Below are 26,511 nucleotides of genomic sequence, written 5' to 3' on the forward strand. Positions count from 1 at the left end.
TGTATAATTGGGTCACTTTTCTGTCCAGCACAACATTGTAAAACAGCTATACTTTAATTAAAAAAAGAACAAAATATGTGGGATGAAGATAAAGCAGTTCTGATAGGGACCTTCAAAGGTCCTGAGATGGGATTAAGATGGTGGAATAGAAGGACTGGAGCTCAACTTCTCTCCTAAAAACAACAAAATTCACAACTGAAGGCTGAGCAATCTTCAACCAAAGGGACAAGAAACCTTAAAAAAGATATCCTACTCCAGAAGACAAAGAGGAGGACACATCAAGACGTAGGAGGGGCGATTTTGTGATATAAACAATCTCATACCTCCTGGGTGGGAAGCTCCACAGACTGGAAACTAACTGGTTCACAGAGACTCACCTATAGGAGTGAGAGTTCTGAGCCTCACATCAAACTCCCATGTGCGGGGATCTGGCACTAGGAGAAAGAGCCCCTGGAGCATCTGGCATTGAAGGCCAGTGGGGCTTGTGCACAGGAGCTCCATGGGACTGGGGGAAACGGAGACCCCATTCTTAAAAGGCGCACACAGACTTTCACATGCACTGGGTCCCAGGGCAAAGCAAAGTCTCCATGGGAATCTGGGTCAAACCTGAGAGTGCACTTCTTGGAGGACATCCTGGGAAAACAGGGGTGAACGTGGGTTGTTGTGAGGGAAGGACATTGAGAGCAAAGCTCTGGGGGATATTCAGCAGCGTGCCTTTCTCTGGAGGTGGCCATTTTGGGAAAATCTGGCCCCACCAGTCAGTCAGTCAGCACTGAGAAGCCCCAGGCCAAACAACAATCCAGGTGGGATCAGAGCCCCGCCCCTCAGTAAACAGGCTGCCTAAAGACCCCTCAGGCACACAGGCCCCTCTAATCCAATCCAGAGACTAAGCCCCACCCACCAGAGGGATAAGAATCAGCTCCACCTACCAGGGGGGAGGCATCAGCACCTCCCATCAGGAGGAAGCCTGCAGCAAGCCCCCACACGGACTTCAGCCACAGGGGGGCAGACATCAGAAGTAAGAGAGGCTACAATACAACTCTATTATCTGTAAACAGGTCACCACACCAAAAACCTATAAAAATGAAAACACAAAGAACTACAACTCAGATGAGGGAGAAAGGAAAAACCACAGAAAAACAGCTAAGCGAGGAGAAGATTCTAAGCCTCCAGAAAAAAGACTTCAGACTGTTGATGCTGAAGATGATGCAAGACATTGAAAATAAACTGGAGGCAAAGATGGATAACTTACAGGAAACACTGAGCAAAGAGATACAACATATAAAACTTATAACAAGAAGAGATGCAAAATACAGTCACGGAAATAAAAAATTCACTAGAGGCAGCTAACAGCAGAATACAAGAGGCAGAAGAACGAATAAGCAGGGTGCAGGACAGATTGGTAGAAATTACACATGCAGAACAGAAAAGAGAAAAAAGGTTGGAAACAAATGAAGAGAGTCTCAAAGAACTCTGGGACAAACACACCAACATCCGTATTATAGGGGTGCCAGAAGGAGAAGAGAGAGAGAAGGGGACAGAAAAAATATTCCAAGAGATAACAGCCAAAAACTTCCATAACAAGGGAAGGAATCACTCACTCAAATCCAGGAAGCACAATGAGTACCATATAAAATAAACCCAAGGAGGAATACACCACGGCACATACTACTCAAACTGACCAGAATTAAAGACAGAGAAAACCTTGAAGGCAGCTAGGGAAAAGAAACAAATAACATACAAGGGAACCCCAATAAGGTCATCGGCGGATATTTCAGCAGAAACTCTGCAGGCCAGGAGGGAGTGGCATGATATACTTAACGTGAAGAAAGGAAAAAGACCTCCAACCAAGATTACTCTACCCAGCAAGGCTCTCATTCAGATTTGAAGGAGAAATCAAAAGCTTCACAGGTAAGCAAAAGCTGAGAGAATTCAGCAACACTAAACCAGCCTTACAACAAATACCAAAGGAACTTCTCTAGGCAGAAAAGAAAAGGCTACAACCAGAAACAAAAATTCCACAAATGACAAGGCTCACCAGTAAAGGTATACATACAGTAACGATATGAAATCATCCATGCGCAATTATACCACCAAAGTCAGAAATCACGAGAAGAGGTGGGTACAAATGCAGGACAGTGGAGATGAACTTGCAATTAAGAGACCAACAACTTAAAACAATCTCACATACATACAGACTCTTAAATCAAAACTTCAGAATAACTGCAAACCAAAAATCTACAGCTGATACACAAACAAAGAAAAATCAACTCAAATACATCACTAAAGATAGTCCTCAAACCAGAAGAGGAGAGAACAAGAGAAGAAGGGAAGAAAAAAGAGCTGCAAAAACAAATCCAAAACAGTTCATAAAATGGCAAGAAGAACATACATATCAATAATTACCTTAAATGCTAATGGACTAAACGCCTCAACCAAAAGACACAGACTGGCTGAATGGATACAAAAACAAGACCCATCTACATGGTGTCTTCAAGAGACCCACTTCACTTCTAGGGACACATACAAATCGAAAGTGAGAGGATGGAAGAAAATATTCCATGCAAACGGGGATCAAAAGAAAGCTGGAGTAGCAATACCCACAACAGACCAAATAGGCTTTAAACTGAAGAATATTTTAAGGGACAAAGAAGGTCATTACATAATGATCAAAGGATCAATCCAAGAAGAAGATGTAGCAATTTTACATATCCACGCACCCAACGCTGGTTCACCACAACATATAAGGCAACTGCTAACAACCTTAAAAGGACAAACTGACAGTAACACAATAATAGCGGGGGACTTGAACACCCCACTTACAGCAATGGACAGATCACCCAGGCAGAAAATCAATAAGGAAACACAGGCCCTGAATGAAGAAGCATTAAACCAGGTGGACTTAATAGAGATTTATAGGACATTCCATCCAAAAGCAACAGAATACACATTCTTCTCAAGTGCACATGCAACACTCCCTAAGACTGGTCACCTCCTGGGCTGCAAATCCAACCTCGGTAACTTTAAGAAAACTGAAATCACGTCAAGCATCTTTTCCAACCACAACGCTATACGAAGGGAAATCAACGACAAGAAAAAAAAAAAAAAACTGCAAAAAACACAAACACGTGGAGACTAAACAACATGCTACTAAACAACCAAGGGATCACTGAAGAAATCAAAGAGGAAATTAAAAAATACCTAGAAGCAAATGACAACAAAGATACGACACTCCAAAACCCATGGGATGCGGCAAAAGCCGTTCTAAGAGGAAAGTTTGTAGCAATACAAGCCCACCTCGGGAAACAAGAAAAAGCTCAAACAAACAACCTAACTTTACATCTAAAGCAGCTCGAGAGAGAAGAACAGTCAAGACCTAAAGTTAGTAGAAGGAAAGAAATCATAGAGATCAGAGCAGAAATCAATGAAAGAGAAACAAAGAAAACCATAGAAAAGGTCAATGAAACGAAAAGCTGGTTCTCTGAAAAGATCAACAACATCGATAAACCCCTAGCCAGACTTACCAAGCAAAAAAGAGAGAGGACTCAAATCAATAAAATTAGAAATGAAAAAGGAGAAGTAACAACGGACATCACAGAAATACAAAGGATCATAAGAGACTGCTATATGCAACTATACGCTGATAAAACGGAAAAGCTAGAAGAAATGGACAAATTCTTAGCAAAGTACAATCTTCCAAGACTAAACCAAGATGAAATAGAAAAGATGAATGGACCCGTCACAAGAACTGAAATTGAAACTGTGATTAAAAAACTTCCAACAAACAAAAGTCCAGGACCAGATGGCTTCACAGGCGAATTCGGTCAAGCATTTAGAGAAGAGCTAACAGCTCTCCTTATGAACCTATTTCAAAAAACTGCAGAGGAAGGGATACGCCCAAACTCATCCTATGAGGCCACCATCACCCTGGTACCAAAACCAGACAAAGATTCCACAGAAAAAGAAAGCTACAGGCCCGTTTCACTGATGAACATTGATGCAGAAAATCCTCAACAAAATACTAGCAGACCGCATCCAATGATACATTAAAAGGACTGTACATCATGATCAAGTGGGATTTATCCCAGGGATGCAAGGGCTCTTCAATATCCACAAATCAATCCGTGTGATACACCACATTAACAAACTTAAGAATAAAAACCATGTGATCCTCTCGACAGACGCGGGAAAAGCCTTTGACAAAATCCAACACCCATTTCTGATAAAAACCCTTCAGAAAGTGGGCAGAGCGGGAACCTACCGCAACATAATAAAGGCCATATGTGGCAGACCCACAGCGAACATCATTCTCCATGGTGAAAAGCTGAAAAGAATTCCCGCTGAGATCAGGAACAAGAAAGACAAGGATGTCCACTCTCACCACTACTCTTCAACATAGTTTTGGAAGTCCTAGCCACAGCAATCAGAGAAGTAAAAGAAATAAAAGGCATCCAAACTGGAAAGGAAGAAGCAAAACTACCACTAGTTGCAGACGACATGATACTATACCTAGAGACTCCTAAAGACTCTACCAGAGAACTGCTAGAGCTCATCCACGAATTTGGCAAAGTCGCAGGATACAAAATTAATACACAGAAGTCGACGGCATTTCTATACACTAATAATGAAAGAGCAGAAAGAGCAATCAGGGAAGCAATCCCACTTACCATCCCATCCAGAAGTATAAAATACCTGGGAGTAAACCTACCTAAAGAGACAAAAGGCCTGTACTCTGAAAACTATAAGACACTGGTGAAAGAAACCAAAGATGACACAAGTAGATGGAAAGACGTACCATGTTCTCGCATTGGAAGAGTTATTAATATTATCAAAATGACTATACTACCTAAGGCAATGTACAGATTCAGTGCCATCCCTATCAAAGTACCAAGGACATTTTTCACAGAACTCGCACAAACTATCTTAAAGTTTGCCTGGAAGCACAAAAGACCCAGAATAGCCAAAGACATCCTGAAAAAGAAAAATGGAGCTGGAGGAATCAGGCTCCCGGACTTCGGACTATACTACAAAGCTACAGCCATCAAAACCGCACGGTGCTGGCACAAAGACAGAAATATAGATCAGTGGAACAGGACGGAAAGCCCAGAATTAAACCCACGCACCTACAGCCAACTAATCTATGACAAAGGAGGCAAGAATATACAATGGAGAAAGGACAGCTTGTTCAATAAGCGGGGCTGGGGAAACTGGACAGCCACATGGAAAAGAATGAAATTAGAACACTCCCTCACACCATACACAAAAATAAACTCCAAATGGATTAAAGACCTAGATATAAGACCAGGCACTATGAAACTCTTAGAGGAAAGCACAGGCCAAACACTCTCGGACATAAACCACAGCAGCATCTTCTCAGATCCACCTCCTAGAGTATTGACAATAAAAGCAAAAATAAACAAATGGGACCTAATCAAACTTCAGAGTTTCTGCACAGCAAAGGAAACCCTAAACAACACGAAAAGACAACCCACAGAATGGGAGAAAATCTTTGCAAGTGAAGCAACTGACAAGGGATTAGTCTCAAAATTTACAAACACCTTCTGAAGCTCCATGCCCAAAAAAGCAAACAGCCCCATCAAAAAAAGGGCAGAAGATCTAAACAGACAATTCCCCAAAGGAAGACATACAGATGGCCGAAAAACACATGAAAAGATGTTCCACATCACTCATCATTAGAGAAGTGCAAATCAAAACCACGACGAGGTACCACCTTACACCAGCCAGAATGGCCACCATCAAAAAGTCTACAAACAGTAAGTGCTGGAGAGGGGGTGGAGAAAAAGGAACCCTAGTACACTGTTGGTGGCATGGTAAATTGGTGCAACCACTGTGGAAAACAGTATGCTGATTCCTCAGAAAACTAAAAAGAGAACTCCCATTTGATCCAGCAATCCCACTCCTGGACATCTACCCAGAGAAAACCATGACTCGCAAAGACACATGTACTTCAGTGTTCATCGCAGCACTATTTACAATAGCCAAGACATGGAAACAACTTAAATGTCCATTGACAGAGGACTGGATCAAGAAGAGGTGGTACATATACACAATGGAATATTACTCAGCCATTAAAAGGAAAGAAATACCCACATTTTTAGCAACATGGATGGACCTAGAAATTATCATGCTAAGTGAAGTCAGTAAGACAATGAGATACCAACATCAAATGCTTTTTCTGACATGTGGAATCTGTAAAAAGACAGACTGAACTTCTTTTCAGAACAGATGCTGACTCAGAGACATTGAAAAGCTTATGGCCTCTGGAGGAGACAGTTTGGGGAGTGGGGGGAAGTGTTTGGGTTGTGGGATGGAAATCCTATGAAGTTGGATTGTGATGATCATTATACAACTACAGATGTGATAAATTCATTTGAGCAATACAAAAATTAAAAAAATACATATAAAGTATATAAGTCTACTTCAAGATACAAGGAAAATCTCAAACAAAATATATGTTTAAAGTAACTAGAAAATGAAAAAACATATCCCCAAGTTAATAGAATAAAGAAAATAATAGGTGAGATTGGAGGTAACTGAAATAGAGACTAAACACAAATAGAAAAGATCAGTGAAACTAGAAGTTAGTCCTTTGAAAATGTGTGTATAATTGATAAACTCCATCTAAATTCATCAAGAAAATATAGTAGGCCTAAGAAATTTAGGTATAAAAGCGAAGTTATAGCTGATTCCGCAGAAATTCAAAAGATAATATGTGATTAGTAATACACTAATAAACAAGATAGAAGAAATTGATAAATTCCAAGAAATGTAGAAATTCCTAAGACTGAATCAGAAAGAAATAGAAAATATGAACATACCATTTACCAGTAATGAAATTAATACAGTAACTAAAAAAAACTTCCAGTGAACAAAAGTGCAGGACCAAACGGCCTCACAGGTGAATTCTACCAAACATTTAGCGAAATGTTAACAGTTTTCAAACTATTCAAAAAAAAAAAAATCAGTGAGGAAGGAACTCTTCTGATCTTGTTCTATGGTCAGCATCATCCTGATAACAAAACTAAAGACATCACGCACACACGCACACAGTTATAGACCAGTATCACTTATGAGTATAAATGAAGAAATCTACAACAAAATGTTATCAAATCAAATTGACAGTACATTAAAATACAATACCATGATTAAGTGGGATTTAGTTCAGGGATGCAAGTGTGGTTTAATATCTGTAAATCAATCAACAAGATATTCAACATTATCAAATTGAGGAATAAAAATCATTTCATCTCAGTAGATAAAGAAAATGGATTTGACAAATTCAACATCCATTTATGATTTAAAAAACTGTCAACAAAGTCGATGCAGAGGAAACCTACCTTAACGTAATAAAGGTCATGTATGACGAATCCATAGCCAACATCTCACTCAAGGGTGAAAAGCTGAAAGCATTTCCTCTAAGAACAGGAACAGGATGAAGCGTCCAGTCTCACCACTGTTCCTCAACATGGTGTTGGAAGTCCTAGCTACAGCAGGCACAGTGTGTGTGTGTGTGTGTGTGTGTGTGTGTGTGTGTGTGTTAGTGACTGGAAGAGACATGAGTGGCTATTGGGATGCTGCTAATATTTACTGAGTGGTGGGAGTATAGGTACATACTCTTTAAAAATTCTTTAGATGTAGGTTAGTGCTTTGCATACTTACGAATGTTACATCTCAGAAAAGAATTACTTAAAAACAGAAGATCCGTGCAAACTATTACATTTAACATGGATAAGCAATGATGTCCTACTGTATAGCATGGGGAACTATATCCAATCTCTTGGGATAGATGGTGGTAGAACATAATGTAAGAAAAGGAATGCGTGTGTATATGTGTGTGTCTGTGTATTATTGGGTCACTTTGGTGTACAGCTGAAATTGGCACAATTTGTAAAAAACCCAAGAAGATCATTGTAAATATAGACAAAAATGGGAGTTCCTGTCATGACTCAGCAGAAATGAATCTGACTAAGAACCATGAGGTTGCATGTTTGATCCCTGGCCTCGCTCAGTGGATTAAGCATTGCCGTGAGCTGTGGTGTAGGTTGCACACATGCCTTGGATCTGGTAATGGCTGTGGCTGTGGCGTAGGCTGGCAGCTTTAGCTCTGATTAGACCCCCTAGCCTGGGAACCTCCATATGCTGCGGGTGTGGCCCTAAAAAGCAAAAATAAATAAATAAATAAATAAATAAATGTGTGTGTGTGTGTAAATATAAAGATGCAGCAGCATGGGTAAATCTGAAAATAATAATTCTGAACAAAGAGCCAGATATAAAAGATTACATTATGGATGATTATGTTTATATGAAATTCAAGAACAAATAATGCTCCAAATCTGTGGTGATGCAAATCAGAATAGTGATTGCCTCTGGGAGAAGATTTTCTGGAAAGAGGCATGAGGGAACTTTTAGGGTAATCAAAAAGTTCTGGTCTTAATGAAATATGTTACATGAGTGTTACATTTGTTAGAACTCAGAGAACTATATAATCATGGTTTGTATTTCACTGTATATAATTATGCATCAGTGAAGTATATTAATATTTAAAAAGGATGAAAGTCAAATCACAGAGTAGAAAAAATTTTTGTGGTGATAATTCGGCTGATGAGGATAAGCAACCAGAATATAAAAGAACTCTTATAAATCCGTAAGAATAAATAACAGATGAATAGAAAAGTGAAAAAAATATGGTCATTGGTTTTACATAAGTGCTGAGTCTTGCTAGAGTCAAGGAATAGCAAGTTAAAACCAGTGAACAGTTTCACACATTAGTTTGAGAAGACCAAATGTGTAGATATATTTAGTGAGACCTTATGTACTGCTGATATCTTGTCACTTTAGATTTTCACATATCCTCTGACCTTAACTCCCAAGTTTATACCTTAAGAATTATTTTTTTAAATTATTCTCATTAAATCATTATGAGAATGAGGTTACCAATTCTATTTAGTGGCTCACTGTCAGCATTAATAAAAATAAATAAGTTAATTATTAATTAATCTAATAGAATAAAAATATCAAAAGTATATTGTATCATTCACAATCCATTCAGGAGACTGAAATCACACTAATAATTTGCTTAGGGAATATTTAATATACATACATAATTGTTAACTAGTAAAAAGTGGTTAACTACTAGAAAAGGTATGAGAAGATTTGAAGGGATATAAAACTAGCAAATGCACAAATGATTTGTTACTTTTAGGGCTGAGGAAAAGCCGATAAGCAAGGAAACTTAAGAATTTAAAAGAATACTTCCCCATAGAAGTACCATATAATACAGGAATCCCATTCCTGGGCGTCTATCTGGAGAAAACCATAATTTGGTAAGATATATGCACCACATGTATTACAGTTCATTACAGCACTGTTTACAATAACCAAAACATGGAACCAACCTAAACATCCATCAACAGAGGAATGGATAAAGAAGATGTGGTATATATACACAGTGGAATATTACTCAGCCACAAAAAGGAATGAAATAATGCCATTTGCAGCAACATGTCTGGACCTAGAGACTGTCATACTAAGTGAAGTTAGACAGTGAAAGACAAACATCATGTGATATCACTTATATGTGGAATCTTAAAAAAAGGATACAAATGAACTTATGTGCAGAACAGAAACATTCTCACAGACTTGGAAAACAAACTTATGGTTATCAAAGCGGAAAGGAGAGGGTGGGAAAGGATGGATTGGGGGTTTGGGATTGGTATATGTACACCAAAGTATATAGAGTGACTGGCCAATAGGGATCTGCTGTATAGCACAGAGAACTCTACCCAATATTCTGTAATAATCTATGTGGGAAAAGATTCTGAAAGAGAATGGATGTATGTATATGTATAACTCAGTCACTTTGTTGCATAGCAGAAATTAGCACAATATTCTAAGTCAACTATACGTCAGTAAAACTTTAAAAAATGGAAATAATTATATCCTAAAAAAAAAAAAATGCATCCTTGCCTCAAGGCTTAAATTCACATCCTTTTGGAAAAGACACGACTGCCATAGAAACATGTAGCCTGTCTGTGGTGAAGAAACTTGCCAGAGAATATGAGCCACAGCTAGTCTGTGTAGGTGGCTGAGGTAAGTATCACTGGGGCTCCAGCATGATATTCCACAGGATAGGGTTCTGACACAAGACAGCAACACACTAGAACCAAGAATGGAAGCTCCTTCTTCCTGCTATGGACTTGCACTGTCTCATTATTAACCCTCTATTAACAAAGCCTAACATGAAGAAATTTGGCAAAGGATAAATGCTTATATAGTTTATATTAGTCTAGATTTTCCAGAGAAACAATATATAAATTTATTATATATAAAAATATATATGGATTTATTATAAAAAATTGGCTCATGTGGTTATAGAGGCTGAGAAATCCCAGCATCTGCAGTCAGCAAGCTGGAGACCTAGGAGAGCCAATGGTATGTCTTCAGTTAGAATTTGAAGGTCTGAGAACCAGAGGAGTTGAGGATGTGAGTTTTAGTCTGATCTGAGTCCAAGTCTGAAGGCAGGAGAAGACTAGTGTCTCAGCTTGAAGACAGTTGGGTGGAGGGAGTGAAATTGCTCTTACTCTGCCTCTGTTCTTTTCATATCTTCAACGGATTGAATGAGGCTCACCTGGGGGAGACAATCTGCTGTACTCAGTCTACCTGCTCAGTTGTTAACTGATTCAGAAACACTCTTACAGACATACCCAGAATAATGTTTAACCAGTTACCTGGTCACTCAGTGGCTCAGTCATGTTGACACATAGTATTAACCCTCATAGGGCCTGACTTCATCATTTATTTGTTTTTTTTTTTTTTAAATTTTATGGCCACATCTACAGTATGTGGAAGTTCTTGGGCCAGGGATTGAATCTGAGTGGCAGCTGCAACCCATGCTGCAGCTGCTGCAATGTGGGGTCCTTTAACTCACTGTGCTGTGACAGGGATTGAACCTGTGCCTCTGCAGTGACCTGACTGCTGAAGTCAGATTTTTTGTCTTTTGTCTTTTTATGGCTGTGCCTGTGGCATATGGAGGTTCCCAGGCTAGGGGCTGAATCAGAGCTGCAGCCAAGGTCTATGCCACAGCACTACTGGACCATTAACCCACTGAGCAAGGCCAGGGATCAAATCAGCATCCTCACAGAGAAAAACTTTGGTCCTTAACCCACCGAGCCACCAAGAACTCCTTTTTTGTTAACTTTAGGAAAGGATTTTGTTTATTTTTATGGCTGCAGTAGTGGCATATGGAAGTTCCCAGGCCAGGGATTGAATCTGATCCACAGCTGTGACCTGTGCTGCAGCTGTAGCAACACCAGATCCTTTAACCCACTTTGCAGGGTTGGGGATCAAATCCACACCTCTAGAGCCACACAAGCAGCTGCAGTTGGATTCTTAATCCACTGTTCCACTTCTAGGTGGGAACTTTTAGGAAATGATTTTATGTATGAAAATTGTAGCAAAATTTCAAATCATAGTACTTAGTATACATTTGTATAATATAGTTCTAACAGTATTACTTTTAAGTGCCTTTGGCTGATTTTCCATTATTCTTTCAAGTTAATGTTTAAAAGTAAAGAGATTTATAATAACATTTGCTCTCTACCTGCCATATTCTAGGTAATAGTAGTAGATATTATAATGTATTATTTCAGTTAATCGTCAAAATATGAAACATTATTACCTTTATGTTTATTTTAGAGAAACTGAAGCTCAAGAGGTTGAAGGGAACATAGAGAGTATGTGGCGGAAAGATGCTCCTGACTGTCTACCCTGAGTATTAAGCTGTTTAGCATTCATTGAGACTCTAGCTTTGGAAAAAACCACATTTCTTGAGCTGTGTTTCTAATCTGTTGGGTTTTGTGGGGCTTGCTATTTCTTCTGGTAGATTAATAAATGAATAATTGAACACCTAACAGATGTATTTTACATTTTTGGGTATTTGAACAATCAAGGTAGTTTTAACTCATGGTTTTCTGGTTACCAGGAAAATTTTCATTCATGGAGTATTATGTGAGAATTTGTTTATAGCAACAGACTGTGGGTCATAGAAAATAAGCCTCAGGGCTTGAAGTTTAATATAGATAGATGTTTGCCTCCCCTCAGTCTTGAAGGTGGCCTGTTTCTGGCAGATGAAGGACATAATTTTTTTGTTTTTGATATGTATGACTGGGTCACCTATGTTGTATAGCAGAAATTATCACAACCTTGTAAATTAACTATACTTCAATAAAACTTTAAAAAAATTATTTTTGTAGTTTTGTGTATGTATTTGGAACCAAATTCAGAATGATGCTGATAATCTAAGTCTCACATGGCCTTTGATAAATGGCCCCAGGCATCTCAAACTGCTATCTCTCCTCTTTGTATTGTCCCATCCTGCCTCCTCACTAGTTTCATCAGGATACATCATTGGTTTTGTGGAGAGGATCATAAAGTAGAACATAGGAAATCAGAGTTCTATCTCTAGGCCTGTTGTATATTGTTTATGACAGTGAGTATGACCTTATAATTCCTTATGTTCCCCTTTTATAAGATATGCAAGATACCTATTTTTTCATGGAAATTTTAGGTGGATAAATAAAATTACTCTTTAAGCTTCTAGCAGGAAAATCACAGTTTATATTAAAATGAATGTTCTTTGGCTAGTGTTCCTCATAATTTTTCCATCACAGTTGATTCGAGTGCTACTACTAGGACTCAGAAAGAATACATGTCTTTGTATCCTATCTTTATCCTTCTTTTGATCTTGTTTAGTATTAAATGTGACCATATATTAACTAACTGTTTAAAAACAAATGTACATCTAGATGAATATAATCATTAGAGTAGTAGGCATCTTGGCAGATTATGTAATTAATAATATTGAACTTTTAAAAAATATTTGGAATGCCTCTTAGAGTAAGTTTACAAACTCTGAAAGTACGAAAATTTTGTACCATGTTGAAAAGAATGTGGGAGCTTTTGGGTTACCATGGAATACTGACTATCCACATTTGGTTTTACTTTTTTCTGAAACACTGCAGAAATGAGAATACAGGGATTTAAAAATATGATTTCCAGAAAAATGTGATATGCTCACAAGGACAAAGAAAGTTATCAAGCAATTCAAAAAGTGAAAACTGTGACTTGGCAGACCCAAGATACCTGAATTCCAAGCATGTAGTAGGATTATCTGGGAACCTACCTTACACACAGGAACTTATAAAAGGCATAGGAATTTATAGCACTGGATACCATTGGAAATGATGAAATTATAAGTCTTCTTCCTTATTCCAACTCATTTGGTGGCTGCTGCTCCTTCATCTGGTAGAAGTTTTGAGGTTTATTAAAAAATAAAGGATAAATAGAGCACCCAGGGATTGGGAGAGACTTCATGCAGATTTTTGTAGGAAATAGGTTCTGTTTTGAAAACTGGGGATTAAGTCACAGCATACCTACTGAATATTTTATGGAAACTTCTAGCTTTCATGTTCCATTTGGCCTTTAAAGTCATGGCATCCAGACATTTACCTTCCAAGCAGGAGATTAGGAGACTTTCACAATCTGAACAGGGCCAGATGTGAAAGCTAAAGATGCTAACAGTGCCAGTTATTGACTTATTATTGCCTCTAAGTTCCAAACCTGACCCTCTTAGCCCTTCCTATGGTGCTGGAGCTAGAGACTCTAGAAACCACATTTCTTCTTTGCCAGCTGAATCTGTGTTAGGCTCTGCCAATAACAGGGCACTGTAGGGAGACCACTAGGCTGGAGGTTGAAGTATAGAGTTGATTCTTCCTGTTTTTATTTTATCCCGGTGGCAAACTGCCCTGAAACCAGTTGGTCCTTGCAGTATTCCTTATGGCAGCCGTTGGTCTTGGTTCTGGTGAATGGCTTTCAGCAGTTGTCACTGCAGCAATGGTTAGTTAGCATGTTTTGTAATAGCCCACTGTTTCCTGAGAGATCTGTTTCTTAGCCTTTTGTGACTCCTTTCAGTTACTAAGCTTTTTGTCTTAATTTACTTTTTTCCCTTAGCCTTAAGAGTGGCAATAGCTTGTTGTAGTTGCTATACTTCAGTTATATCCTAGTGTTCTCTTTTGAAGTATAGTTGATTTACAGTGTTGTGTTGGTTTCTGGTGTATAGCAGAGTGATTCAGTTATACGTACGTGTGTGTGTGTTCTTTTTCATATTCTTTTCCATTATAGGTTATTACAAGATATTGAATATAGTTCTCTGTTCTGTGCAGTAGGGCCTTGTTTATCTATTTTATATATAGTAATTTGTATCTGCTAATCCCAAACTCTTAATTTATCCCTCCCACTTCCCCCTTTGGTACATAAATTCGTTTTCTATGTCTGTGAATGTTTGTCTTGTAATTAAGTTCATTTGCATCGTATTTTAGATTCCACATATGAATGATATTTGCCTTTCCCTGTCTGATTTAGTATAATAATCTCTAGGTCCATCCCTGTTGCTGCAAATGGCTCTATTTCATTCTTTTTTCTTTTTTTTTTTTGGCTGCATCCATAGCATGTGGAAGTCCTTGGGCTAGGGATAAAACTTGTGCTACAGTTATGACTTGTGCCACAGCTGCAGCAATGCTGAATCCTGTGCCATGAGGGAACTTCCTATTTCATTTGTTTTTATGGCTGAGTAGTATTCCATCGTATATACATGTACACACCACATCTGCTTTATCCATTCGTCTGTCGGTGGACATTTAGGTTGCTTCCATGTCTTGGTTATTTGTTTAATGACTCTTTATTTAATTTTTTTCCTATTTAAAAGACTTCTGTGGTTTCTGTCTGTTGACTGGACTTCAGTGGCTACCCTGATATCAGGATTTCCACGGCATATGGTGTGCAGATTTCCATACATTGAATCAGAGGATCAGCAAGCTTCACACATGCATTTAGAGTTTCCAGTTAACTTTTAATTCAGTTTCTTTTAAAATATGAGCAAACAACCAAGGATACGAGGTAATTGAGGATGTCTCTAATATGAAAGATGATCCCCCATCCTCCCAAACAAAAGAAAAAGGAAAATCACCTTGAGGAAAGAGACTACAGGGTGGAAAAAGTTTATCATTACTATCACTCTGAGAGATAAAGGAAGACATAGCATCCATGAAATAAGAACAGAATACTATGAAAAAGGAATATTCAGACAATAGAAAAGAGCTCTAAGAATTTGAAAAACATGATAGAGCATCATGAAACTGAAAAATCTTAGTAGAAGGATTGGAAGATAAAGTTGAGGAAATTTCTTGGAAAGTAGAGAAAAATACAAATCATAGGGAATTAGAGAAGATAAGAAAAACTGCAGGCCAGCTTTAAGAGGTGTAACATCTGATGGAGATTGAGAAACATAGAAGAAAGAAACTAAAGGATAGAAATAAACTATGAAATAATTCTGGAGGGTGTTCCAAATTGGAAAGATGTGGGTTACCAGATTGAAATGACTCAGCAAGTACCTAACACAAATGAAAACAGACCCATATCACTGTGAAATTTCAAAATATTTCACAAGATTCAACAATCATTCAAAGATAGGAAAGACCATAGTGTATGTAGTAAGATTAAATTTTAACTATGGAAGCTTGGAGACAGTAGAAAAGTATCTTCAAAATGGTGACAGAAAGTGATTTCTAATCTAGAGTTTTGTAACTCAGCCAAATTATGAATTGAGTATGAAGATATACTACATATATTTTATGACATGCACAGGTCTCAGTTTTCCTTTCATGTAACTTTTCTCAAGAAGCTACCAGGGAATGTGTTCTTCTAAAAGAAGTAAATTAAGCAATAAGAAGACATGGAATTCAAGAAACAGGAGAATCCAGCACTTGGTCAACTCTTGAAGGTAATTCCCAGAATGAGTGTAAAGGGTAATAATAGGGATGACAAGTGAGTACCAGATGTAGAAAGTAAGCAGGACAAATTACACCTGTGAGACTTGAGGGAGGGAGAAAACCAGACATAATGAAGGCTGTCATCATTATGCTCCTTGCTGCCATCATACAGCTTTTATTTTTATTTTTTTATTTGTCTTTATTTTAGGGCCACACCTGTGGCATATGGAGGTTCCCAGGCTAGGGGTTTAATAGGAGCCGTAGCTGCTAGCCTATACCACAGCCACAGTTACACAGGATCCAAGTTGTGTCTGTGACCTACACCACAGCTCACAGCAATGCCAGATCCTTAACCCACTGAGCAAGGCCAGGGATCAGACCTGCAACCTCATGGTTCCTAGTTGGCTTCATTTCCGCTGCACCATGACGGGAACTCCCATCATACAGTTTTTAAATCTGAGGACAGGGTGACCAGTTGAGCTTGCCTCAGATTTTTTTACATGTACTTGATTTGTTTTGACCAAATTCCTCTTATTTTCCATACGCTCTTTCCTGTATCAGCTGAAAATACTCCTTCTACCACTGTAAGCCTGTATGTAGAAGATAGACAGTAATCCAGATGGCCTATGTAAAAAAGAAATAGTAATCGTAGAAAAGTGGTTTTATACAGTAGGTCCACTAACCAGTCATTCCATTTACCTCAGTGTGTAGTACTGTATTGCACAGGGAACTCTACCCAATATTCTGTGATAATCTTTATGGGAAAAGAATCTGAAACAGAATGAATATATATGTGTATAACTGAATCACTTTGTTGTATAGCAGAAATTACACCAGTATTGTAAATTACCTGTGCTTCAGTAAAATTTAAAAGTGTTGGATCTGGAGGGGAAATGGGTAAGTAGGAGGCACCCTTTGGACATGTGGTACTGAAGAGCTGAAAAGTAGGAGCAAGAGCTCTAGAGTTAGCTCTGATTAATTTGGAATTTTTCTCTACGTAAGTGTAATTTGAAGTCCATAGTATTTTCTGACACTTAGTAATGTAGAAGGTATAGATTATATGGCTTTAGTTGTTCTTTTTTGGAACTCTGTGTCCTTTGGAAGCTATGTGGAGAGAGTCAGTGCCTGCCATTTCATTATTCCAGGGTCAAAGAAAGTTACCTATTCTTTTACTTTTAAATTTTATGCATTGTTATGTTTAAGTGTGTGTGTGTGAGGAGTATGTAAATAGCGTATAATGGGGGATTTATTTTTGTTTAGTCTGAAAATGTGGATTATTTAGTCCATTTGCACTTGATTTAATTATTGATCTGTTAGGTTTAAGTCTTCATCTTGGTTTTTGTGCTTTATTTCTTATCTTTTCTTCTTAAGTTAACCTAGCATTTCATTTTATTTTATTTTTAATTTTTTATTATAGTTGATTTACAGTGTTCTGTCAGTTTCTTCTGTGCAGCAGAGTGACCCAGTTATACATATACATAATTCTTTTTTTCACATTATCTTCCATCATGTTCCATCACAAGTCACTAGATATAGACCCCTCTGCTGTACAGCAGGATCTTGTTGCTTATTCACTCCAAATGCAATAGTTTGCGTCTACTAACCCCAAACTCCCCGTGCATCCCACTCCCTCCCCCACCCCCTTGGTAACCACAAGTCTATTCTCCAGGTGCATGAGTTTTTTTTCTTTTCTGTAGGTAGGTTCATTTGTGCCATATATTAGATTCCAGCTATAAGTGATATCGTATGGTATTTGCCTTTTTCTTTCTGACTGACTTCACTCAGTATGAGAGTGTCTAGTTTCATCCATGTGGCAGAAATGGCATTATTTTGTTCTTTTTTATGGCTGAGTAGTATTCCATTGTGTATCTGTACCACATCTTCTTACTCCATTCATCTGTTGATGGACACTTAGGTTGTTTCCATGTCTTGGCTATTGTGAATAGTGCTACAATGAACACATGGGTGCATGTGTCTTTTTCTGTGAAAGCTTTGTCTGGATATATGCCCAGGAGTGGGATTGCTGGGTCATATGGTAGTTCTATATTTAGTTTTCTGAGGAATCTCTATACTGTTTTCCATAGTGGTTGTACCAATTTACATTCCCACCAACAGTGAAGGACGGTGCCCTTTTCTCCATGCTCTTTCCAGCATTTATTTGTGGACTTGTTAATGATGGCCGTTCTGACTAGTGTAAGGTGGTATCTCATAGTAGTTTTGATTTGAATTCTCTAATAATTAGTGATGTTGAACATTTTTTTCATGTGCCTGTTGGCCATCCATATGTCTTCTTTGGATAAATGTTCAGTCTTCTGCCCATTTTTTGATTGAGTTGTTGGTTTTTTTGCTGATGAATTGTATGAGTTTTTTGTATGTTTTGGAGATTAGGCCCTTGTTGGTTGGATCATTTGAAACTCTTTTATCCTACTGTAGGTTGTCTTTTTTTTATGATTTCCTTTGCTATGCAAAAGCTTTTAAGTTTGATTAGGTGCCATTGGTCTATTTTTGTTTTTATTTCTATTGCTTTGGGGGACTGACCTAAGCAAACATTTGTATGGTTGATGTCAGGGAATGTTTTGCCTGTGTTCTTTTTGGTGTCTTGTCTTAATTTTAAGTCTTTAAGCCATTTTGAGTTTCTTTTTGTGCATGGTGTGAGGGTATGTTCTAGTTTCATTGATTTACAACATATGCAGCTGTCCAGTTTTGCCAGCACCACTGGCAGAAGAGACTGTCTTTTTCTCATTTTGTATTCTTGCCTCCTTTGTCGAAGATTAATTGACCATAGGTGTCTGGGTTTATTTCTGGGTTTTCTATTCTGTTCCATTGGCCCATATGTTTGCTTTTGTGTCAGTGTCATACTCTTGATGACTGTAGCTTTGTAATTATTGTCTGAAGTCTGGGGAAGTTATATATCCTGACTGTGTTTGTTCCTTCAGGATTGCTTTGTCAGTTCTGGGTCTTTTATGGTTCCATATAAATTTTTGGATTGTTTGTTGTAGTTCTGTGAAACGTGTTCTGGGTAATTTGATAGGATCACGTTGAATCTGTAGATTACTTTGGGTAGTTTGGGCATTTTAATGATGTTAATTCTTCTGGTCCAGGAGGATGGAATATCTTTCTATTTTTTTGAATCCTCCCTAATTTCCTTTATTAATGTTTTATAGTTCTCAGCATATAAGTCTTTCACCTCCTTAGGTTTATTCCTAGGTATTTAATTTTTTGATGCTGTTTTTAAAAGATATTTTTATATTCCTTTATAATATTGCATACAGAAATGCAACTGACTTTTGAATGTTAATCTTGTGTCCTGCTACTTTTCTGAATTCATTGATCAGTTCATGCACTTTTTGTGTGGAGTTCTTGAGGTTTTCCATATATAGTATAATTTTGTATAGTATATAGTATATATAGTGACAATTTTGCCTCTTCTTTTCCAATTTGAATACCTTTTATTTCTTTTGTTGGTATGATTGCTGTGGCTAGGACTTCCAAGACTATGAATCAAAGTGGTAAGAGTGGGCATTCTTGTCTTATTCCTGATTTGAGCAGGAAAGCTTTCAGCTTTTCTCCGTTGAGAATTGTATTGGCTATAGATTTGTCATAGATGGCTTTGATTATGTTAATGTATGTTCCATCTCTACCCACTGTGCTAAGAGTTTTCATCGTGAATGGATGTTGGATATTGTCAAATGCTTTTTCTGCATCTGTTGAGATGATCATGTGGTTTTTGACTTTTCTTTTGTTATTGTGGTGTATGATGATTGATTTGCATGTGTTGAACCATTCTAGTGAACTTGGGATGATTCCCACTTGGTCATGGTATATGATCTTTTTTATATGTTGTTGTATTCAGTTGGATAAAATTTTGTTGAGAATTTTGCATCTATAATGATTGTTATTTTTTCCATTATAGCTGGTTTACAGTGTTCTGTCAATTTTCTACTCTACGGAAAGGTGACCCAGTCACACATACATGTATACATTCTTTTCCAGCATCTATATTCATCAAAGATATTGGCCTATAATTTTATTTTTGGGTAGTTATTTTATTTTTGGTTTTGGTGTAAGGATGATTGTGGCTTCATAGAATGTCTTTGGAAGTTTACCTTCTTCAGCCTTTTGGAAAAGCTTAAGAAGGATGGGTATAAATTCTTCTTTGCATGTTTGGTAGAATTCACCTGTGAAGTCATCTGGTCCTGCACTTTTGGACCAGGGACCAAACCAGGGAGTGTTTTAAATTATATATTTAATTATATTTCTAGTGAGCGGTCTATTCAATTGATCTATTTGTTCTTGATTCAGTTTTGGCAGGCTGTATGTCTCTAGAAAGTTGTCCATTTCTTCTAGGTTGTCAAATTTGTTCACATATAATTGTTCATTGTATTCTCTTATGGTTTTTTGTATTTCTGTAGTATCCGTTAAGAGTTCTCCTTTTTCATTTTTATTTGCATTCTTTCTGTCCTCTTTTTGGAGAGTCTGGCCAGAGGTTTATCAAGTTTGTTTACCCTTTCAAAGAACTAGCTCTTGGTTTTACTATTTTTTTTCCTATTTTAAAAAAAATCTCTATTTTAGTGCTTTTCCCTCTGATCTTTATGATTTCCTTCCTTCTGCTAACTTAGATTTTGTTTGTTCTTTTTCTAATTCTTTTAGGTGGTAGCTTAAGTTGTTGATTTGAGATTTTTCTTCTTTTCTGAGGAAGGCCTGTATTGCTGTGAACTTTTCTCAAAGAACTGCTTTTGCAGCATCCCATAGATTTGAAAGGTTGTGTTTTCATTATCATTTTTCTCTAGGAATTTTTTGAATTTCCCTTTTGATTTCCTCATTGACCATTGTTTTTTAGTAGCATGTTGTTTAGTCTCCATGTAGTCAGTTTCTTCTCATTTCTTTTCCTGTGGTTGACTTCTAATTTCATGCCATTGTGGTCAGAGAAAATACTTGGAATAAGTTCTGTAGTCTTAAATTTGTTGAGGTTAGTTTTGTACCCTATTATGTGGTCAGTCTTGAGAATTTTCTGATTTTTTTGGATGTAATATCCTAAAAAATGACAATTGAGTATAACTTTTCTATTGTGTCATTTAGGATCTCTTTTACTCTATTGATTTTCTGTCTAGAGGACCTGTCCATTGATGTAAATGGGTTTTAAAGTCTCCTACAGTTATTGTATTCCATCAATTTCTCCATTTATGGCTGTTAGCATTTGTTGTATGTACTTGGTTTCTCCTATATTAGGGGCATATATATTTTCAGTGAAAATAATAGAAAGGGCATTTTGAATGTAGAGCTTTTGAATAATTATGTTCCCCCATTTGGGCTGAATTACCTATAAATTTCTTTATTTGTGTGTGTAAGTGGTTGATGCTTTCTTTCCTGCCAGTTAGTTATATATATCCTTTAGAAAAAGGATAAAGAATTGTATGTGTTGTGCATATTTTTACTGATAAACCAAAGAAAAATATTAGTATTTTAGGAGATTATAGATCTTTGTTTTGGTCCTTGATTTTACAGTCGATTACTTAAATGATTTGTAAAGAGGTTCTACATGCAAATCTCTCCTTCATAATGATGATTTTTAAAAAACTGTTGGTAGTCATGATATTGAATGAAAGAGAAATTGTGCTTGTTGTCTACCTGTCTCTACTTTCTAAGCAGCTGTTAGCCCTGGTGTGGAAGCGGGGATAAATACATTTCCATTTGTTCCCTTTTGTCAGAGAGTGAAGAATATGTTATACCTTTGAAATAAAAAGTCTGAGACTTCTTACTGAAGTATACTTTTTTGGACTTCATTTGGTGCTTTTGATCTTGCTTGATTGGTTTACACCCAGAATCTTTGTAAAGGACTGCTGATTGTTAACTGTCACATGGCCTGAATTATATAGAGGCTTCATTCTTTTGGGTTAACACTGCTAACTCTGTTCTGCAGCTTCTCTGTCAGTAGCAATTGTAGCGGTACTGTAGCTTTTTTTGATAGTATAGCCTTACTTTTATTGGCAAGGATATTTCACAATCTAAATGATGATGCATATTTAACAGTATTTGTGGTTATAGATATGAAAACGCCTAGCACAGAGCATGGCACAGGGTGACTACTGTTTTTTTTTGTGTATGTATAAATAATTGTAGTTTTCAGATTAATCTTTGTATATTTACATACAGGATCTAAAAAATTTTCCCAAACAACTTTTCCTCTTACTTTGTATTTCCTTTTTTACTGTTTGCTTTTCTAACCTAATGATATTAAATTTTAAAAAGTTTCTTTTTTTAAAAAATCATGATTTTTGCCTTTCAAAAGTTAGTAAAAACATTTTAAAACTCTGCCTTATTAAATTATATACTATTCTCATGTTCAACAAACTTTTCTGTAAAGGGCCAGATACTAAATATTTCAGTCTTTGCTGTCCTTACATTGTCTTTTGCAACCACTCAATTCTGACATTGTTAAAACACAAAACATTGATAATATTTAAATGATTGCATAACTATGTTCCAGTAAAATTTTATTACAAAAACAGGCAGTGGGTCATAAATGGCCCATGAGTTGTAGTTTGCCAATCCCTTATGTAGTTGGTTAGCAAGTATTGTCAATTATTTGAGTAAGACATGAAAGTTAATTGGATTTCTAAAGATTACACGGAAATTAAACATGAAAATTTTAAATTTTAATAAAATTAAATTGTAAAAAATACAGATTTTAAAAAATTGCCCTATATGACAAACCCAGAGCTAACATCATCCTCAATGGTGAAAAGCTGAAAGAATTCCCACTGAGATCAGGAACACAACAAGGATGTCCGCCCTTGCCACTACTCTTCAACATAGTTTTGGAAGTCCTAGCCACAGCAATCAGAGAAGTAAAAGAAATAAAAGGAATCCAAACTGGAAAGGAAGAAGCAAAACTATCACTAGTTGCAGACGACATGATACTATACCTAGAGACTCCTAAAGACTCTACCAGAGAACTGCTAGAGCTCATCCACGAATTTGGCAAAGTCGCAGGATACAAAATTAATACACAGAAGTCGACGGCATTTCTATATACCAACAATGAAGAATCAGAAAAAGAAATTAGGGAAACAATCCCATTTACCATCCCATCCAAAAGAATAAAATACCTAGGAATAAACCTACCTAAAGAGACAAAAGGCCTGTACTCTGAAAACTATAAGACACTGGTGAAAGAAACCAAAGATGACACAAGTAGATGGAAAGACGTACCATGCTCTCTCATTGGAAGAGTTATTAATATTATCAAAATGACTATACTACTGCCTAAGGCAATGTACAGATTCAGTGCCATCCCTATCAAAGTATCAAGGACATTTTTTCACAAAACTCGCACAAACTATCTTAAAGTTTGTTTGGAAGCACAAAAGACCCAGAATAGCCAAAGACATCCTGAAAAAGAAAATTCGAGCTGAAGGAATCAGCAAGTTTATGTATACTCCAATCATATAAGATATAAACAATGCTGAGTTAAGTTGACAGATGTAAATCCTTATATGTATTTCATTTTATTCATTTTGTTGAATACTCAGTGAGTACTTACTTAGTGACAGTAAGCACACATACACACTAATGTGCTACTTTCATAATTCTGTGACAGTTATCTAGTATTCTCGGTTCTGTTTTATTAATTTATTTTAAACATTATGTAATGTTTCTCTGCGTTTTATTATCTTTGGAAGTATAGTAAATCAATAGCTATCTTTCTAAAATCTATAATTTGCTTCTTACTCGTTGGTCTAACATTATATTTATTTAAAAATCTATTTTCTGTATTTCTTCCGTCTCCTTTGTGGAAGCATTGCTTAAATAGACTATGCTTTGAATAGCTCTTAAAATCCCTAGTGATTTCAGTATAAAATAGGATTTAATATTACATCTTAATTAGAAATTTTTTTTCTTTGTTGATGCCACCTGTCCTGAGTTGGTTTCCGAGGCGCTGCCAGGGTAGGGGTTTTCCTATTTGAAGGACTTCATGTTTTCCAAACCAGCACATTTGCAGACCACTGCTGTCCTTTATCATGGAGTTCATTCTTTAGTGGCTGATGTTATATCTGTTGCAACTAAGAAAACAGTTCATGGCCTGCTATCCTATGATTACACCATTTTTTTTTTTTTTTGTCTTTTTGCCTTTTCTAGGGCAGCTCCTGCGGCACATGGAGGTTTCTAGGCTAGGGGTCTAATTGGAGCTGTAGCCGCCGGCCTACACCAGAGCCACAGCAGCTCGGGATCCAAGCCACACCTGTGACCTACACCACAGCTCACGGCAACGCTGGATCCTTAACCCACTGAGCAAGGGCAGGGATTGAACCTGCAACCTCATGGTTCCTAGTCAGATTCATTAACCACTGTGCCACGACAGGAACTCCTATGATTACATCTTTGAATAGGAGTCTAAATATGGTGCCCACAGCCTCCATCCTTTACCTGTAACCCTGGAGAGAGGGAAAGGTATTTATGTATGGGATGTAGAAGGCAGAAAATATTTTGACGTCTGGAGTGCTTACAGTGCTGTGAACCAAAGGCATTGTCCTCCAAAGATTGTGAATGCTCTGAAAAGTCAGAAAGACCAATTGACCTTAACATCTAGGGCTTTCTACAAAAATGTGCTTTGGAGAAAACAAAGTTTAGAGTATGTTACTAAACTTTTCAACTACCACAAGGTCCTTTGTATTAACACAGGGTTGGAGACTGGAGAGACTGTTTGTAAAACTTGCTCATAGATGAGGATATACCATTAAGGATATCCTGAAATACATAGCAAAGATTAGTTTTGCAGCTAGAAACTTTGGGGTAGAACATTGTCTGCTATCTCCAGTTCCCCACATCCTACCAGTTATGATGGTTTTGGACTATTTATGCCACGTTTTGACATCATTCCATAGAATAATCTGCCTGCTCTTGCACGTGCAGCTCAGGATCCAAATGTTCAGGGTGAAGCAGGCATTGTTGTTCTGGATCCAGGCCACCTAATAGCTATGCGAGAGCTCTGCATGCAGCACCAAGTTCTGTTTATTGGTGATGAAATAAAGACAGGATTGGCCAGAAATGGTAGATGGTGGCTGTTGGTCACAAAAATGTAGACCTTATACAATCCTTCTAGGAAAGGCACTTTCTGGTGGTCTATACCCTATATCTACAGTGTTGTGTAATGATGAAGTAATGCTGACCACTAAACCGTGGGAACATGGTTCACCATATGGTAACAGTTTATTAGGCTGTCAAGTGGCCATTGCAGCCCTTCAGGTTTTGGAAGAAGAAAACCTTGCTGAAAATGCAGACAAGACGAGTGCCATCTTGAGAAATGAACTCATGAAGCTACTTGCTGATATTGCAACTACTAAAAAAGGAAAAGGGTTATTAAACACTATATTAGAGAAACCAAAGATTATGATGCTTGGAAGGTGTGTCTGCGACTTTGAAGTAATGGACTTTTGGCCAGTCCAGCCCATGACAGTATCAGTTTTGCACTTCAACTTGTGATCACAGAGGATGAGATTCAGGAGTCCATGGAAATCATTAACAAGACCATCTTATCCTTTCTGGGGGTGATGACAGTTTGCAGTGGCTCCTGGGAGTCAGTTGGAGAGACAGGCAGTTCATTTACATACTGTAAAAAGCTCTGTGTTTCTGTGCTTAATGCAGGCATGTTTCATGCCTCTGTGTCAAAGGGTTTTGAAAAAATAAACAGGGAATTCCCATTGTGGCGCAATGGAAACAAATCCAGCTAGTAGCCATGAGGATGCAGGTTTGATCCCTGGTCTTGCTCAGTGGGTCAGGGATCCAGGATCGCTGTGAGCTGTGGCCTAGGTCACGGAAGCAGCTTGGATCCTGTGTTGCTGTGGCTGTGGCATAGGTCAGCAGCTGTAGCTCCAATTCCACCCCTAGCCTGGGAACTTCCATATGCCTCAGGTGCAGCCCTAAGAAGCAAACAAATGAAGATTGAGAAGAGTTAACATCTGTTTTTCTGAAACTCTTCCCAAAAATTGCAGAGGAAGGAACAGTCCCAAACTCATTCTCTGAGGACACCATCACCCTGATACCAAAACCAGGCAAAGATACCACAAAAAAAGAAAATTATGGGCCAGTATCACTAATGAACATAGATGCAAAAATCCTCAACAAAATATTAACAAACCTAATCCAGAAATACATTTAAAGGATCATATACCATCATCAAGTGGGATTTATCCTGGGGATGCAAGGATTTTTCAGTTTCTGCAAATCAATCACTATGATACACCACATTAACAGACTGAAGAATAAAAATCATATAATCCTCTAAATAGATGCAGAAAAAAATTTGACAAAATCTAACACCCATTTCTGATAAAAACCCTCCAGAAAGTGGGCATAGAAGGAATCTACCTTAACATAATAAAGGTTCCAACAATGCTGCAACTGCAGCAATGCTGGATCTTTTAACCCACTGCACCAGGCCGGGGATTGAACACACACCTCCTCAGTGACCTGAGCCACTGCACTCAGGTTCTTTTTTTAATTTTCATTTTATGATTTTGATTTTTTCCATTACAATTGATTTACAGTGTTCTCTGAATTTCTGCTGTATTGCAAAATGACTCAGTCTTATATATATATTTTTCTTTTTCTCACATTATTCTTTGTTGTGTTCCATCACAAGGTGCTAGATATAGTTCCCTGTGCT

The 26,511-nt window shown here is 37.5% G+C and overlaps 1 protein-coding gene and 1 pseudogene across 13 annotated transcripts in view; both read left to right on the forward strand.

Annotated features, from left to right (window-relative positions):
• Window positions 1–26,511, forward strand: part of DOCK3 (dedicator of cytokinesis 3) — a 504,996-nt gene that overhangs the window by 71,047 nt on the left and 407,438 nt on the right. The gene's annotated exons all lie outside the window — the stretch shown is intronic.
• LOC102159516 lies at window positions 24,109–25,588 on the forward strand (annotated as a pseudogene).

The sequence above is a fragment of the Sus scrofa genome, chromosome 13 (assembly GCF_000003025.6).
Source record: "Sus scrofa isolate TJ Tabasco breed Duroc chromosome 13, Sscrofa11.1, whole genome shotgun sequence".
Classification (NCBI taxonomy): Eukaryota; Metazoa; Chordata; class Mammalia; order Artiodactyla; family Suidae; genus Sus; species Sus scrofa.